Genomic DNA, 18464 nt, shown 5'->3' with positions numbered 1-18464 from the left:
GAAACTAGATCTCTACTAAAAAAACAAAGATTAGCCATGCGTGGTGGCATGCACCTGTAGTGCCAGCTACTTGGGAGGCTAAAGCAGAAACATCACTTGAACCCAGGAGGCAGAGGTTGCGTTGAGCTGACCACTCAACTGTACTCCAGCCTGGGCGAGTGTGTGAGAGTCTGTGTCAAAAATAATAATAATAATAAAAATAAATTATTAAACAGCATAGTGAGTAGCATTGGTGTTATTGAGAAATTTTTATATTCCTCATTTCACTTGTTCATCTGGGCTCAAAGGAAATCGAAAAGTCTGAAATTTACTGTTTCTGATATAAGGTGCCCAATGGACATACTTCATTTCTTTCCGTTGTGTCCAAAGATCTTTCAGTATTCCACCATGTAGTTACAAAATATACACCAGAGCAAAGAAGTAGTTTTTCTTCCTCTTTCTTTCTTAATAAAGTGGTGCTTAAATAACATTGCTATTTTGAAATTACTATTCCATATAAGAAAGAAATCTCATTTATGAGTAACTTTTTTCTTCTTGTTCTTCTAGCACAGAGGATGTTGCATTTCTGCCTGCAGGAATGATCAGCTGTCTCTTCAGGTATTTTAATTTTATGAGAAGGATTGAGAAGAGATGGCAGGTGTAGATAGAGAAAAACTGTGTTGCTTTTCTCCTATTTTTGAAACTAGCTCAGTCCCTGCTGATGACATTAGAACAAGGCGAGCAAAAAGTTTGGAGTCCTAATGGTGAACCCATATATTTTTCTGCTTATTTACATTGCTAACTTACAAAAAAATAGATTATGGTTAGAACCAGAAGAGAAAGGTCAGCATAGTTGTCTCTGAGAATGAGGTCTATTTTAACATTTGAGATGTAGGCACCCATGCCCAGATGCAGAGGGAAAAGACAATTTGTTAAAATATGGGCCTTCCCTGGAAAAAATAGAAGTAGGAGAAACAAATATGTGTATATTTTCCAGAAGCAGGTACAAGATATTGTGCAAGTAAGGTGCTGGAGTGGTTACTTTTCACTTCAGAAATAAGGAGGAGATGGAATTTCATTTGGGTCTCCAACAGCATATCAGCCTAAAGGCTGATGACAGAATGAGGGTGCCACAGGTTGAGGAGACAGTGAAGGCAAAGGCCAAGCAAGGAAGATACAGCCATAACCCGGCCCCAGCAAGTGGGTTGGTAGAGATGAAACATTTCTAGTACAACCTTGGTGGTGTTATAGGAAATCAATCTGGAAAGAAAAAGGCAGATTATCAGAGCCCAGAATACCATGGCATTGGACTCTACCAGAGCAGAGACACTGCACATGAGATACATATCTTTCCTTCAGGGAATGCCTGGTGCGGATGACCACAGGTATCTGGCAGGCAGGGACTGAATTCAGGGAGATCCTTGACAGGGCTGTTTCAGTATTCCAGGGAGATGGTGAGGAAGACCCCTGTTTCAGTCACAGGACAGGGAGTGTGAATGTGCCAGCGCTGGTTACTGGGTGGATGGAAGATAGAGCATGAGCGAAGAACTGGGACAATTACTCCTGTGATGAAGCTGGTGCTTTGGAATTTCTACATGTGTATGGAGGGAAAGTATCAGAAATGTGGATGTGAGGCTATGTAAAGAGATCAGGAGCAGAATAAAAGATATGGAAAGGGTCCACATCCGAGTAATTGCTAAAACCCTAGTAAGGCTGCCATGCACTTGTAGGACTCTGTTTCAAAACAAAACAAAACAAACAAAAAACAAAAAACATAAACAAAAACCAATTAAACAAACAAACAAAAAAGAGCTTAAACAAGAGGCTGTCAATGTCAGATAGTAGGCAGTAGAAGAAACCAAGGGCGGAGGTGGCTTCCATTCCAAGGTTGCTTACAGGGGCATACACTGCCTCCATCCTTCCTCTGGACCTCTGCTTCCCTTCGGTGTTCTGAATCTGGCCTAGCAGATAAATTTCTCTGTCCAATTAACACATACTCTAAGTCTTGTTTGAATTACAGCAACATAGGAATGTTCCCTAGATTCTTGGTTAATTCAAATCTAAAGCACAGGACACTTGAGGGAAATTAATTGCTTCCTTCATTGAGATGACCTATTTGCCTTCCGTTGATGATAGCAATGACTTCAATTTTAAAAATTAGTTCACTGACATACATGCTGTAATTTAAGAACTGGGGTTATATTACTGCATTTTTAAACACTTAAAATGTTTTACAGATGTATTTGTGTATTTCCTGCTTTGGTGCCCATGTGTTTTAAAGAGGTTGATTCAGGAATAAGTGAACATTGAAAAAAATGAATTAGATTTAAAAAATGAATTAAGAATGAGTAACGAAGAAATGAAAGACAAATCTGCCCTCAGTGAAAATTCTTTAGAGAAATACATAAAAATCTTCCAGTGGAAACAATCTATTGACTTCCAGGAGTCAACAGATAAGTTGCCAATGCCCATGGACAGGGTAATCTGTGGGTGGAAGACATCCAGGGCTTCTGTGGTTTATTTTAACTTCTTGGAATGGGAATCTTTCTTCCCCATTGAAGACAAGAAGGTAAAAGGTATTAAAAATCCTAAGTTTATATGGATCTTTGAGTCTTTTAAATGTTTCACTCTCTTGAGAAAAATTTATAGTTTTTGCTTAAGATAACATATTTAAGAGATTTTGATTTGTCAAAGTTTGTAAAGGTTGAGATGACTTATTATTTTAGGAATAAGAAAGAAAAGACCTATCAATCATCATCATAACAAGTACATCAGTACTGACATCAATATTGTATGTGAGTCTGAAGTATCCTGGTGTTAAAAGCATACCTGATGATTTATTTTGATGTGCTTGCTAAATTTCATTTTTATAAGTCAACACGGTTTTTAGGCTTTTAAATTACATATATGTTCCAATAGTGGTTCTTAGAGCAATGTATTTTATAAAATTAATGCATACCTAATTTCAAAATCATTCCCTTTCCCCCATGTAATCAGTGGTCAAGAAGAATGGTCCAAGAAGTCTCCCTACAGACATGCTTAAATCTAGTGACAAAGTCAAAATGTACCTGGTTTCCCAACACAGCGTGTTCCATACACAAACTGTTAATCGTTCATTTAGTCAGCAAAGAGAAACTATTAGAAATTTGAATTAAAGAATTTATTGAATCTTAATAATTCTGACTATAAAAACCTGTAAACTAAGGCAGAAACTCCCCAGGGAAGAAACTGAGAACATTATGAAGATACCAAATAAACCTGAGACAAACTTTTTGATTTTTTTTTTCTATTATAACTGTGGTCTTTCCCTTAATAATTTAACAGGTTAAATAAAATCTTGAGTAACATATTTAGCTCTGCTACTCTAGAGAGTAACTGTTAGAACTAGGTTTCTTTATATTCCTGAGTAAATCTTCCCATACACTTTTGTACCATCCATTTGAAAAAATAACCAACTCCACAGGGGCCCTTATTTTGTACTTTGCCCAAGTTTCAGCCTTGTTAATCTTATAGGTAGATGGATTTAATTTGTTGCAAAACTAATCAGAAAACTTATAACTTTATACAGGTAACTACAAAGTGCTAGTGGCAATTTTATGCCCAATACTACACCAGTGGATTATAATATTTTCTTTAATTGCTGAAGAGATTTTTGCCAGAAATAAAACAAGTAGCATTCACAGACTTGATTTTTATAGCAATGTGAAATCTTTATTATGCACATTATTCAAATGTGACACCATACTGAGGACAAAAAAAAAAGATAAGATTTATATATGGTAAAAAGGCAAGTAAATGAAGCTATAATTCTATTTCATTACTCTTAATACATCCACAACTATTTCCACCTAAATATATGTTTAAAATAAGCATGAATAAGTATTGACTATTATCTACAAATATTTATTGTAGCACTTGATTGGAACTTCAAGAAGCCCTTGGCGCTGATTGAAAATGTTTTCTTTTTCTCTTATTGTATTTATTTATTTATTTATTTATTTTTTAGACAGAGTCTCACTATGTTGCCCAGACTGGAGTGCATTGGTGGGATCTCAGCTCACTGCAAGCTCTGCCACCCAGGTTCATGCCATTCTCTGGCCTCAGCCTTTGGAGTAGCTGGGACTATAGGGGCCCACTACCATGCCTGGCTAATTTTTTGACTTTTTAGTAGAAACTGGGTTTTACCGTGTTAGCCAGGATGGTCTTGATCTCCTGACCTCGTGATCCACCCACCTTGGCCTCCCAAAAATGCTGGGATTCAAGGATTGAAAATGTTGATTCACTTTTAAATTTTGAAAATTTATACATAGCACAATTCAATGCTCTTTACATAAAAAATGTTAAGACTACTTAGACAAAATTTTCAAAAATTCCTGTAGCTACCAGAATTAGAAAAGTAAAATTAGGGTGGAGACACTGCCTCTTCTAGAACACTGGACTCTGATGCACCACGACTGCTGGAAAAAAATAGTTAAATCTGTCATGCAACAGGAAAACAAAACACTGAAATATTTTGAAATAGGCATTCTATACAGAAGAGAGCTTCTCCCAATTAAAAAAAAAATTCCAAATAGACGTTTTTATGGAGCAATTAAAAACAAAAACAAACAAAAAAAAACCTCAACTGATACATGATACTTGATGTTCAAGTTCAATAGAACCCTGATAAATGTGTGCTTCCTTCCTCAATTTTGAATACATTTCTGCACACGCATATTATAAAATACAGCAAACAGCCAAATCACAAGTTAATTCTTAACATGAATATAGATAGTTAATCCTAAATTAAGCAGCCCATTTAAAAGCACTGATGTACCCAACAGTTACATACATTATTTCATAATGAAAAACACAAAGTTTACCATCACTAATACCCAGTACCTATAGCAACTTAATGTCTGGAACACAATAATAATGCAAAACGCAAGCTTGTTTTGAAAATGGCTTAAACTCAAGTCGTTTTCTTGCTGAACATCAAAATTTATTATTCCAAGAAACTAAGATTACATTAAAAAATTAAATACTAACCCCAATTATATTATGTCTTCAAGTCTATGAAAGTAAGAGACTAGTGGTCTGTGGTCAGTTTGAAATTAGGTTTTAGAGAGTTGGCATAAAACTGTTTACCCAGACCACAGAAAAATGGTTAAAAATGGTGGTCATTTTAATAAGGTAATACTTTTTAATTAAGAAAAATATTTATGGAACAAAATTCTGTGAAAGATACTTAGGTCTGTGGTTGTGATATAAATTCTTAGAAATTTAAACAAATACTCCTTAAGGTGGAGCTGGCATTTATTTCCCAAGGATAATGAAAACTGGATGAGAATGTTCTTGAAATATAACCTATTATAACATTGGTTTTGGAAAGCTTGTCAATGAGTCAGAATCCAGATCCTTTAGTAGTAGATTATAAAATTGTTTCTGCAAAGCTTATCAATGAGTCACCATCCAAATTCTTTAGTAGTAGACTCAGCATAATTGTAGTTAATTTTTGCATTTTTGAAAAATATTTTCTTACTGGGTGAGGAAATTAAGGGGGCTGGGACTTGGGAAGAAAAGCTAATTTGAAAAGTCAGTTATAAAAATCACATTATCTTTGAGTAAAGATTAATAAACGTCAGCTGTAATAATTGAAACTTCCCATCAATTCCATTTTATTTCCTACGTAGATAGCAGTTATTTGAGGAAAGATGGTATATATGTGAATTCGTGGTCTCATCCCTTGATTCTGGCATGTTACAGGTCCCTATCAAGGAATATCACATATTCGAATGAGTGTCTTGGTAGAACTGTGCTAACAATAATTGTGAATATGCCACAGATTTCCAAAGTATGAACAATCATTTTGACAAAGTGTTGCCTTTAAAGCTGGTAACTTAAAACCTCCAATATTTGTTCTAAATAAAAAGACTTACCCAATGGAAAGTTTTCCTCAGTAGTACATCCCAGTAGCTTGAGACAGAAAATGAGGTATTTGAACATCTACATTTGTCTGGTGGAATACGCATCTGTACTGCAGAGCAGCTGTGTGATTATTGGTAAGAGGTGTAAATGCTTCAGACGAAACACTCTGGCAAATATTTATATGTAAGAATTGAGTTAATCATTTTACTACGACTGGGTATCTTGCAGTTTCTGTTCATTCTTTGCTTGGAAATACTGGTAAGCCTGCATTATGCTGGCATCTGAGTAAGCCCTGTTAGAAGACAATATCATGAGGAAGTGGATCTGGAAGAGAAAGGTGAGTATGATATCTAGACAGCATGTGAGAATGCAAAGCGTGGTGCTAGGGAGATTAGCTGGACTTGACATTAAAGGGGACAAAGGTTATTCTGTATTAATACTTGCTCTGTTGCAGAGCTGTGAAATCCTGGAAGTGTGCTATACTACTTGGCTTCACATTTAAAAACTGAAGAAAAGTAAGCACAAAAACATTGCAAACTATTTCTATTAAATATTAAATGTCTGTATAGTCATCAGTCTAGATGAGTTAGATAAGATATATATGTCTTATATATATATAGATAACATATATATATCTTAGATATATATATAAATAAATATATATAAGATATATCTATCTATCTATCTGTCTATCTATCTATATATATATATATATATCTTCTCCCACTACAACTGAGACTTGTCTACATAGATATTCATAAAATTTGCCTCAGGTGTGTATTGAGTCAATGCTGCTGAGGAATTTACATATGTGACTGTTATATTATCTTTAATTTTTTCTATATTTTGATATTTCATGTTTTGTCTGTCGTCTTTTAAGTTATCTATAGTCATCTCTCTTTATTCCTTGCATTTTCGCTAAAATTCTCCTTTGCCTTATATAATAACTGTGGCCTAACTTTTTTGATAAATACTTGCTGATTTTCTCCAAATCTCTATTTTCCATATATTAGTGTGGTTATTCCTAGATGAAAGCAAATTTTTATATTTTATATTTTAACACATGACTTTAAACTGCTTACATCTAATGTGATTACTCTCTTATATAAATAACTAATACCTGCTTAGAGAGTTTTTTATTTACCCTGGATTTTCTTTGTCTCTGCCTTGGCCTGCTATCTGACTTTGTTCTTCTCTCCCTCTCCCCACCTGCCACCTGTTTTACTAATTGTATTCATTTACTATTCTTACTCATATTTTTTCTTTTCCTGCTTTTGACATTAATCACCATATTTCTATGCTTTCTGTAGTTAATCAGAAGGACCCAATCGGTTGGCATTTTTTTAAGAAAGTAAAACATATTTCCAACACCGTTAGGAAAACAAACAAACAAAAACAAACAAACAAGAAAACTTTCCTCATATCTCTTTTATTTTGAGATTTGTTTTTCTCTTTGCTAAAATAAAATAGCCTTTATGTTTCTTTTCCTTGGTCTTCTGATAACTCTTTAATATTGGCATAGTCTTTATGAGTTGAAAAATATATTTTTAGTAAATGATAACTTATGTGGATAAATATTTTGTGTAGAGATTATTTTCATAATCTGTGTGTTTCTCTTTCTCTATATTTTTGTCTTCTGTTGTTTCTTGTAAATATATATAAAAGCTTCCACCACTGAGTTCAACTTTCCTAACTCCTGTTTCATCTGTGGTCACCAGATATAATAGAGGATTACCAGTTACATTTTCATTTTAAATAAGCAACAAATAGCATTTTAGTATAATCTCAATATTCTAGTAATTTAGTAATATTCTCAATATCACATGGGACAGGCTCATATTGAAAACAAATTCTTTGTTATATATCAACAAGTAATCATTTTTTTTTTTTTTTGAGGTGGAGTCTTGCACTGTCACCCAGGCTGGAGTGCAGTGGCATGATCTCTGCTCACTGCAATTTCTACCTCCTAGGTTCATGCAATTCTCCTGCATCAGCCTTCCGAGTAGATGGGACTGCAGGCCACTGCCACCACGCTCAGCTAATTCTTTGTATTTTTAGTGGAGATGGGGTTTCACCGTGTTAGCCAGGATGGTCTCAATCTCCTGACCTCCTGATCTGCCCACCTTGGCCTCACAAAGCACTGGGATTACAGGCCTGAGCTACCGCGTCTGGCCACAAGTAATCAAATTTAAATTGAAAGGTGACATTTCAAATTTATTATTATCACCCTGCACCTGGCAAACTTCTTTACAGATCTACTTAGGAAAATACTTATTCTTGCTATATTTGTGTGGAATCTACTGCATAAGAAACAAACAAATAAAAAAAATTGAGTTCCTATAATATACGGTTCATGAACCCTCATATATGGTTCATTTTTTAAAAACGTAAAATTGTCTATTTTAAAAATTTATTTTTGTCTTCCTACTGACCTGTTTTGCTTTTAGATTCCATTTCTTCATCTCAGAGAACACCTAAACTTACTCATTTTTTATTCAAAATGTTATCTTTGAGTATGACCCTTGAGTATGACCTTGTGTCTTCCTTGGCTACCTCCTAGGACATGGAACATCCACCAGTGAATTGTTAATATTGTCTGTAAAGTGGTAAAGCAATCTTTAGTTCTTGAGTGTAAAGTGATCCTTAGGGACGCAATTTTATGTTAATCTTTTCAGGTTTTTAGGAACTTAATTGTGCAATCTAGTATTTTATACCAGTTTCTGCATTGGGGGTAGTTATATTATGTAGGTAACATGAAAAATCTAATCTCAATCTTGCATATCCCACAGGGTAGAGGTTGAGATAAAAATCTTTTCTCATCAATTTCAGTACAAACCTCATTCTGTGTTAGATCCTACTCTCTGCAGGACAAGACATCCTGTACTGACTTAAATATTTTACTTAAATGTCTGAACCACACTTTCTTTCACCAATTATTTAGGCAGGGAGCCCAACCCCATGGAACACAGAAATGGTCTCCTTCCTGGAAATAGATCTAAATTTACTACTCTGTTGACCGTTTCAATGAACTACCAAGTTTAATCTCAAACCAATATTGCTGAAGTCCAAATCTGAGAGATGTTTCTTTTCTTGATAATCAGTGTGATTTTTTAAAAATTTGTCATACAGTTATAATCTTTGGCTTTCAGAAGAGTTGATTTTGCAACTTTTAACTTTGCTCCAGTGAACTAGAAGTAAGTGCTTGATTTCTATTAAATCATTGGTCACTTAACAAATAAAACTTCTGACAAAGGTATTTTTACTATAACCCTTGTGAAGTTGAGGAAGTACATATATTTGGTTATGTTTTCTGGAAGCCTTGCCAACTTTATTACATTTCCAAGTGTAGGAGAGGTATTTTATCATTTCTTCATTGATCTATATTATTAATATGCTATAAATCATTGGCTATTTTACATATATTATAACAAATTTGTTGGGAACAGGCCATGCTCGTGATTGCTATGATGCCCATGCTGAAGGTTGTTGGTTTACCAGAATGAGGGCAAGGGACAGCTGGCACACCCAGGGCAGAAAACTGCTTAAGGCATCCCTGAAACTGCCTCAAGGACATACTATTGCTGCAGATAAGTAGCCAGAGCATATCCTTTGTCTCCCATTTTAGTTAATCTATAATCTATAGAAATAATGCTTATCACTGACCTGCTGTCAATAAATATTTGGGTAAAACTCTGTTCATGGCTCTCGCCTCTGAAGGCTGTCAGTCCCCTGATTCCCACTCTGCACTCTATATTTCTGTGTGTGTGTCTTTAATGACACTAGTGCTACTGGGTTATGGTCTCCATGACTGATCTGGCTTCGGCAAGTCGTGACCATACAGGGGAATCAAACCCAGGTCAAAGAGTTGCCAAAGTGATGGTGGAAGAATGTGGAAGTACACTGGAGGACACCTGGGTACTCTTAAGAAATCCCCATGGTGAGTAAGTAGGGGAGCTCAGAAGCATCAGGGTAACAATTGGACAAGTGTGGGCTCTGGTTCTAGATTTGTTGATTTTTTTTTTTCAACTCAGCATTCACCTACTGGTGTTATTGTTCAAGGGCAATATCTTATAGAATGGATTTTTTTTCCACATACTCTTCATGGACTTTGACTCCTTATTTGGATCAAATCACTATTATGATAGGAAATGGAAGCACTTAGATCATCAAATTACATGGATATCACCCTGGAAAAATTATTGACCCATTACAAAGGCACAAATACAAAAGACTTTTACAAATAGTCTTACTTGACAAGCACATTTAGCTGACTTTGTATTCTTGATAACCATTTTCCAACAACAAAATTATTTCCATTTTTGAAATTAACTCATTGGATTCTCCCTAAAATAACTAAATTTAAACCTATTCAAAATGCTAAAAATATTCTCACAGATGAGTCTACTAATAGTAAGACTTGTTATTCTGACTCAAAAGGTAAAGTTTTCCGAATGCCCTATACTTCAGCTCAAAAGGCGGAGCTTGTAACTGTAATTCAGGAATGGACTGCTTTTAATATGCCCATAAATGTGATTTCTGATTCTTCATATGTGGTTCATTCTACACAGTTAGTTGAAATGCTCAGCAAGATTCCACAGAGATGAGCAACTGATGAATTTACCCAATTACAAAGAGCAGCTAGGTGTAGAATGCACCCTTTTTACATTATTCATATCAGAGCTCATTCATCTCTTCCAGGACCTTTGACTGCAGGGAATCAAATGGCTCATCAACTATTTGCTGCTACAATATCTAAAGCCAAACACTTTCACAGTTTAACCCATATTCATGCCTTTGGTCTCAAATGCAGATACAGCATTACCTGGAAAGAAGCTACAGCTATTATCCAGCAATACCCAACTTGCCAAACGATGCATTCCTCATCTTTTACAGGAAGAGTTAATCCTTGAAGATTGGAACGTAATGATTTTTGGCAGATGGATGTTCCCTCATTTGGGAGACTAACTTATGTACATGTATGTTTAAATACCTTTTCTCACTTTGGGCTACATGCCAATTAGGAGAGTCTTCTGCCTGTGTTAAATGTCACCTTTTGCAGTGTTTTGCGATGATGGGCATTCCAGCTTTTATTAAAATGGACAATGCCCTAGGCTATGCTAGTGAAGCTCTAGCTACATTTTTCTCTATATGGAATATTAAACACATTGCTTGTATCTCATATAATTTTCAAGGACAAGCCATAGTGGAAAGAATGAATCTCTCCCTGAAACAGCAGTTGCAAAAGCAAAAGGGGAAACCAAGGACTACGGGATACCACATAGGAAACTGAATGTAGCATTATTGACTCTAAATTGTTTGAGCCTGTCTAGAGGCCAGATGCTATCAGCAGCTAAACAGCATCTACAGAAACCAGCTGCAAAGACAGAAGCGGTAAAACTGGTTTGGTGGAGAGATCCAATAACGAAAGTCAGGAAATAGGTAAAATAATAACATGGGGTAGAGGTTATGCTTGTGTTTCTCCAGGACTGAATCTACTGCCAATGTGGGTGCCATTGAGGTACCTAAAGCCCTACTATGAGCCAGACACCCAGGAAGAGGTGTTAGGAGGATCTCAAAGACCCATCGGTGGCAGCATTGTCTAAGTTGATGCTGAGGAGTACCCCAACTATCATGAGCAACACCCATTGAACACAGCCACCTACCTGGGGACAGATCAAGAAGCTGTCACAGATGGCAGAAGAAAACCTGAGGAAAGTGGGACAACCAGTCCCAATGAGTAATTTAATGATAGCTATGATAGCAGTGATCACCATTGCCATGAGTATTCCTTTAGCAGGGCTGACACAGTTACACATGCTTTCCGGTCTCAGTGTTTATCATAATAAATCTGCTCCTATAATTAAGGCATACTGCCTTCAAGAATCTAACTGTAAACAGAAATGGACATGGCCAGAAAAAAATGAATGTACTTGTTTCAGAAAATTGCATTGCAGAACATGCAGAGGTGCTGTGCAATGATTCCTATGGCATATTTATTGATTCGTCCCCTAAGGGGATGTTTAGCTTAAATTGCACCTCTCAGTCTGTGTGCCAAGGCCACACTATGTTCAGCTTGTCTGACCAAAAATGGTCAGATGGTAGAAATGGTAAGAGATACGGCAAGAGATCCTCTGGAAACATGGAGGTAAAATGGCACCTCAAGATCAAATGATATGGCCTGTTCTAGGAGCTAAACATTAGGATTTGTGGAAACTATTATTGGCTCTTAATAAGATCAAAATTTGGGAAAGAATAAAAAAGCATCTAGAAGGACAATCCACAAATATGTCTTTGGATATTGCAAAATTAAAAAGAGCAAATATTTAAATTATGCCAGGCACACTTGATCTTAATGCCAGGAACAGGAGTGTGCTTGAAAGAGCTGCAGATGGATTAGCCACTATTAACCCATTAAAATGGAGAAAAACACTTGGAGACTCTGTGATTTAAATGATGATTGTGCTTTTAATCTGTGTTGTTTGTCTTTGTATAATCTGCAGATGCAGATCCCAACTCCTGTGAGACATAGCTCACCATGATAAAGTCACCTTTGCCTTTATCGTCTTGGAAAAACAAAAAAGAGGAATATGTAGGGAATAGACCCCCAAATCTGGCCATAGACAGGCCCCCAAACTGGCCATAAACAAAATCTCTGAAGCACTATGACATGCTCATGATGGGTATGACACTCACACTGAGGGTTGTGGGTTTACTGGAATGAGGGCAAGGAACATCTGGCCCACCCAGGGCAGAAAACTGCTTAAGGCACTCCTGAACCACAAACAATATCATGAGTGATCTGTGCCTCAAGGACCTGTTCCTGCTGCAGATAACTAGTGAGAACCCAACCCTTTGTCTTCCTTTTTACTGAATCTACAATCTACAGAAGCAATGCTTATTACTGGCTTACTGTCAATAAATATGTGGGTAAAACTCTGTTCATGGCTGTCAGCTCTGAAGGTTGTCAGCCCACTGATTCCCATTCTGTGCTTCATAATTCTGTGTGTGTGTCTTTAATTCCTCTAGCACAACTGGGTTAGGGTCTCCATGACCAAGCTGATCTCAGCGGAATTCTATGAGGTTATGTAAATTTGGTGAAGACTTTGTTTTATAAAAATCACTTTATTTTAGGTAAATTATATCATGTCATTCTCTGTAGTCATATCTTCCCATGTTTTGCATTATGAGATTTGGTTTGCATGGTACTTTAAAAGCCATTCTCAAACTTTAACTTCCTAGGATTTCTAGTTACAATGCAACACCCCATTGTTTCCTCTGAACAACTGAAACACCACAGATGTAATGACAAAAGCAAGGACAGGATCTGAAACATAGAAAAAGGAAGACAGTTTGTCTAGGGACATCAGGACTTGCAGAGTGATATCATGGTCACTTTACTTGGTTTTCGTAGTGTCTTCCATATATCACAGATGATGGACTGTAGAAGTTTCCAATCCAGAATCTCCAATAGGCACAGAAGAAAAGGACTTCAAGGAAGTCCTCTTCTCTCTCAACCAAAGGACAAGGAGGGATGACCTAACCACACACAATAGCATAAAAGACTTCTAAAGTTAATAACCAAGCTATTCCAGATAAATACTAGCAGAAAAAAATAAATAAAATAAAATAAAGTAGTATTGCCATTTCTGTGGAGTCATGTACAGAGACAATCTTCTCAACATGTCAGTGATGCTCTGATTCCCCACTGAGTCCCCATAAAGTCAAACTAGGCGCAAATCTTTTTTTTTTTTCTTTTCTTTTCTTTTTTTTTTTTTTTTTTTTCTTTTTGAGATGGAGTTGCTCTTTGTTGCCCAGGCTGAAGTGCAATGAATGATACACAATCTCAGCTCTCTGCAAGCTTCACCTCCCTGGTTCAAATGATTCTGCTGCCTCATCATCCCAAGTAGCTGGGATTACAGGCATTTGGCACCACGCCTAGCTGATTTTCTATTTTTAGTAGAGATGGTGTTTCTCCATTTTGGTCAGGCTGGTCTCGAACTCCTGACCTCAGGTGATCCACCCACTTTGGCCTCCCAAAGTGCTGGGATTGCAGGCATGAGCCACTGTGCCTGACCAGAGAGAATCTTCTATCACCCTCCTGGAGAAAGCAGAGGAGAGCATTCCAATTCCCTTATGTCAGCAGACTCTTGTAGCAAGCTGACCATACAGGTCGACCCAACAACCACAGTTTTTAAAGAGCCAGAGCTGAGTAGGACAGATTGCACTGTGTGTCTTGCCTGCTGTCCCCACTACCCTCCTCTACCCTATCCTGTCAGAAGGCTTCAGTGGGGAGTTAACTATCTACCACCACCCACCCTCCTAGGAACTGAACAGTCGAAGTAAATCTAAACTAGTTAGCACTCTGCTATTTCCCCAAATTAGCAACTGTACCATCTACAACTGCTCCAAAGAAGATCAAATGTTTTGATATGCATTTAAACAAAAGAAAACAGGTGTGAGATCTCTATGCTGAAACCTATAAAATACTGGTGAAAGAAATCAAATAGAAACAATAAGAGATACACTGTGTTCATGGATATAAAGATATAATATATCATGTTAATTTTCCCCAGCTTGATGTATATATTTGACGCAATTCCTATCAATATCTCGGCAAGAATTTTTGCAGACAATGCAAACTTACTAGGATAGCTAAGACAATTATTAGTATTTAAGTATATAGTGGGAGAAATCCACCAACAATATTTCAAAGACTTATTAAACAGCTAAAGTGATCATGACAGTTTAGCATTGGCATAGAGATAGATGCGTGTAAAAATGGAGGAAAAGAGAAAGCCCAGGAATAGAGCCACACTAGTGTGGATATGACCAAATAATATGACATAAATCTGGCAAGCAAAAATCAGTGGAGGAAAAACAGCCTTTCAACAAATGGTGCTATGGCATGTGGACATCCAACAATTTAAGAAATAAAGCCTTAACATAAACCTTACTCTACAGAAATTAACTCAAAATGGCTCATGAACTTGAATGTAATATAAAATTATAACACGTTTTATAAAACATTTTCAGAAAAAAAGAATCATAAGAAAATTGAAGCCTCTTAGTTGTAGCAAAGTGTTACTACATTTGATACCAAAAGCATAAGCCATAAAAGGAAAACTGATAAACTGGATCAAATCAAAATTAAAAACTATTGCTCTGTGACAGTTCTTATGAAGACACTAAAAAGCCAGTCTTCTGCAGAAAGGGGTACCCTTCCTGCTGATCACAGCAGACCATGGGAGGAGAGCAGCACTCTCTCCACTGAGAGCAGCACTCTCTCCACTGAGAGCAGCAGCTGCAGCAGAGAGCTTCAGAGACCTGCAGAGACATCTGAATGACCTGCCTACAGAGAGGAGCCTCCCTCTCTATAGAGGGACACCATGGGAAGACCTGCCTATAGAGAAGAGCTACCCACTCCTTTGTGAGGTATTGCTCCTCACGAGAGGGCACTAGCTGTAGGGGTCTGCCTTCAGACCCTGACCCAAAAGATGGATGAATAAAGCATAAACTGACAAATATTCTGCTTTGCCAGTACAGCAGGGTGTCCAAGCGCCTGCACATCAAGAAATGTTTTTTGCTGTGACCGGCCCTGAGAAGCTTGCACTCCAGTCATTTATTTAGTATACGATTAACAACAGAAGCTCTGAGTCAGCACACTTGTGCATAATTAACATGGTTGAGAGAGTAGTTCTATGAATGATTAAAGCTCAGGTACCGTGGTCTAAAGTAAATTCCATTAAAGGGCAATATCCTTGGTCAACCTCCCTCCAAGAGGGCAATCTGGCTTAAAGGTTAGTTAATGGAGGTAAGGTAAATAAGCTTAACTGGGGAAGCCTCTATTGTCCCTATTATTTATCCTATGACCTAATAATGCTCTAAGGTAAGAACTGGCTGCCTTCAGCCTGTTCAATTATTACAAGCTATGAAACCTTTCAGCCTTCCAAAAGGTTTGTGACTATTCCCTATATCTTTCCCTAATATTTCCCTTTAATATTTCTGCCACCATCCTGAGTGAACCTCAACACTTTGAACCATTTTAACACTAAATAGAACTCTTCTTCTTCTTTACCCTTCACTTTTCTCTGTATCTCGTTCTCCCTGCACACAGGACAAGAACTCAAGGAAAGGCATCATGGTCACAGAGGTTTCTGGTAAGTAAAATTGACACCACAGTGATCCCATAACAGTAGTACTAGAATTTCTGTCTCAGATTTTTATTTGAAAGTTAAACATTTGGGGGACTGTAGCTGGCTTTGTCTGATACCACCCTAACAGAGGAAAGTGTATAGTTGTCAAGTAGGGGCACAATTCCAACTTCCCTTCTTCACTTCCTTTGATACCCAAGGCAGTTCTCCTCATTACTGATAAAGAAATATGCAGATTCCAGCTTCAACCTAGGCGTTACTTGTACCTTTCTGGCTAGAAGTAGAAGGGTGTCTTGTTACCACATGGCAGGGTTGAAAACTCTAGCTCTCTACTTTACCTTCCCTGATTCCACTCCAGCAGAGGGTTGGGGTGCTTCATTAAAGCCTAGTGCTCTCTATGTTCCAACTTAAACTTTGTTGTCCTGGCTAGATTTTTTGAGTTTCTTTGTTTTGTATTGTAATATTTGACTAAAGTAGGATGGCTATTGTAAAAAGATTTTTATCTTAATAAGGTGTCCCTTTCCTAGCCCTGTGTCTTTAGAAGCTGGAGCTTTTGGGGTACATTTTTGTCTATACCTACTTACATTTTTGGGTACCAGCTCCCTCAGGATCAAGTCTGTGATAACACCAGGCAAAAAGAATTCAGGGAACTCAACCATCTTATCACTTGTTGTATCTTGAATTTCCTCACCAGTTTATCTTCTTGCTCCATCCTTCAGTCTTATGTTTGCTTTACATATATCACACGGGGATATTAATTGTATTTATGTGAGGGAGAAAGTACATCTTCTCCATCTACTTTATTACTCAAGTGATGACTCAAGATGAATAACGTCCATGATGTTACTTTTGGGCAGAAAATTCAAAGTAATTTTTGTTGTTGAAACAGTTTAAGCTAGTGTAACCTAGAGAGAGAATACTTAAGAAGGTACAATGTCTTTCTATGAATCCTAGAAGAAGTTAGGATATTTTCTGGGTTAGACTGCTCTGTGATTGGTTACATTAAAATCTTGTAAGGATATTCCTCAAAATACAAAGAATTTGCAGAGGGTGGGAATGGACAGATATTCGAATCATGCTGATCACTTTATGTTCTGCATTTGCTTACTCTTTTTCCTCCTTCACACTCCCTCTCCTCCTCTCTGTGCTTGTTTTATTGTTGCTTTTGTTGTTTGTTTGACACTTGTCTTATTCTGGACTTAAACTTACAATAATGTATTCCACATGTTAACCTGTCTCCATCTTTCATTATTTTATCCTCCCTTTCTAAACTGTCATTTTCTTTTTTGTTTTTTGCCTTCCTGTTCACCCAAGTTATTCTTTTCATTTTTTATTGTATCTAGCATTAGCCTTTTTATTGTTGTGGATTCTTTTGAGATGAAGTCTTTCTCTGTCACTCAGGCTGGAGTGCAAAAGGAGGATCTCAGCTTACTGCAACCTCTGCCTCCTGGGTTCAAGCAATTCTCCTGCCTCAGCTTCCTAACTAGCTTGGATTACAGGCACCCATCACAATGATTCACAATTTTTGAATTTTGAAAATGATGGGGTTTCACCATGTTGGGCAGGTTGGTCTCAATCCCTTGACCTTAGGTCTTCTACCCATCTTGGCCTCCCAAAATGCTGTGATTACAAGCCTGAGCCACCACCCCTAGCCGGGATATTTTTTTAAACATTCTTCATGTTAACCATTTAACCATGGCTATCACACTACCCTCTGAAAACCCCGTTTGAGAACTAAAAAGTTAATAGCATGTGGATATAGGTGAAATGACATTTGTCTTGTGTCATGGTCTGCCAGGAAAGGAAATCAGGATTCCCTTTTTAGGTGGTGGATTCTAAACTTTTTCTACTTGTGCACAACTTGAAAATATATGCATATGGTTAGATGGCCCCACTAGGTTTGCATCCTGAGGAATCTGGCTGTCCAACTCCATACTCATTTTCAGCTATCCCAGAAAACTGAGTGATGAATCTTGTCAGACCTTAGCCTGTGACACCAAAAGCTGCATAATATACCAAATCCACAGTGAATGCTGCTTCTGAAAAGTTGTGCACCTGGATCCCCAGTGTATTCCATTTCAGCACAACAACCACGAATCTCTACTGCAAATAAAGGAAGGAATGGTAAGGATACAGCTAGTTCTTTCAGGCAAGGACCTGCTATTCAAAGCACAAGATGAAAAATAATTTTTAGAAGAAGCAGGGAAAAATCATAACTAGATGTAAAAAGAAACCATGATAGTCGAAGGGATAAGCAGGGACACTAGCTAGCCTCAGTAAGTCAAAATTATTGCATCTCTAGTGAAGGATACTGTGACGTACCCTTTTACAAAAAGTTGTGGTGAGGAACGAAGAATAACAAGTAATGCCACAACACAAAGAGTGTTTGTTTTTGACAATGAAAATAGATTTTATGGTTGTAAGTCC

Source organism: Pongo pygmaeus, chromosome Y, assembly GCF_028885625.2.
Source record: "Pongo pygmaeus isolate AG05252 chromosome Y, NHGRI_mPonPyg2-v2.0_pri, whole genome shotgun sequence".
Taxonomy (NCBI): domain Eukaryota; kingdom Metazoa; phylum Chordata; class Mammalia; order Primates; family Hominidae; genus Pongo; species Pongo pygmaeus.
The sequence above is the reverse complement of the archived record's forward strand: the minus strand, read 5'-3'. Positions refer to the sequence as shown.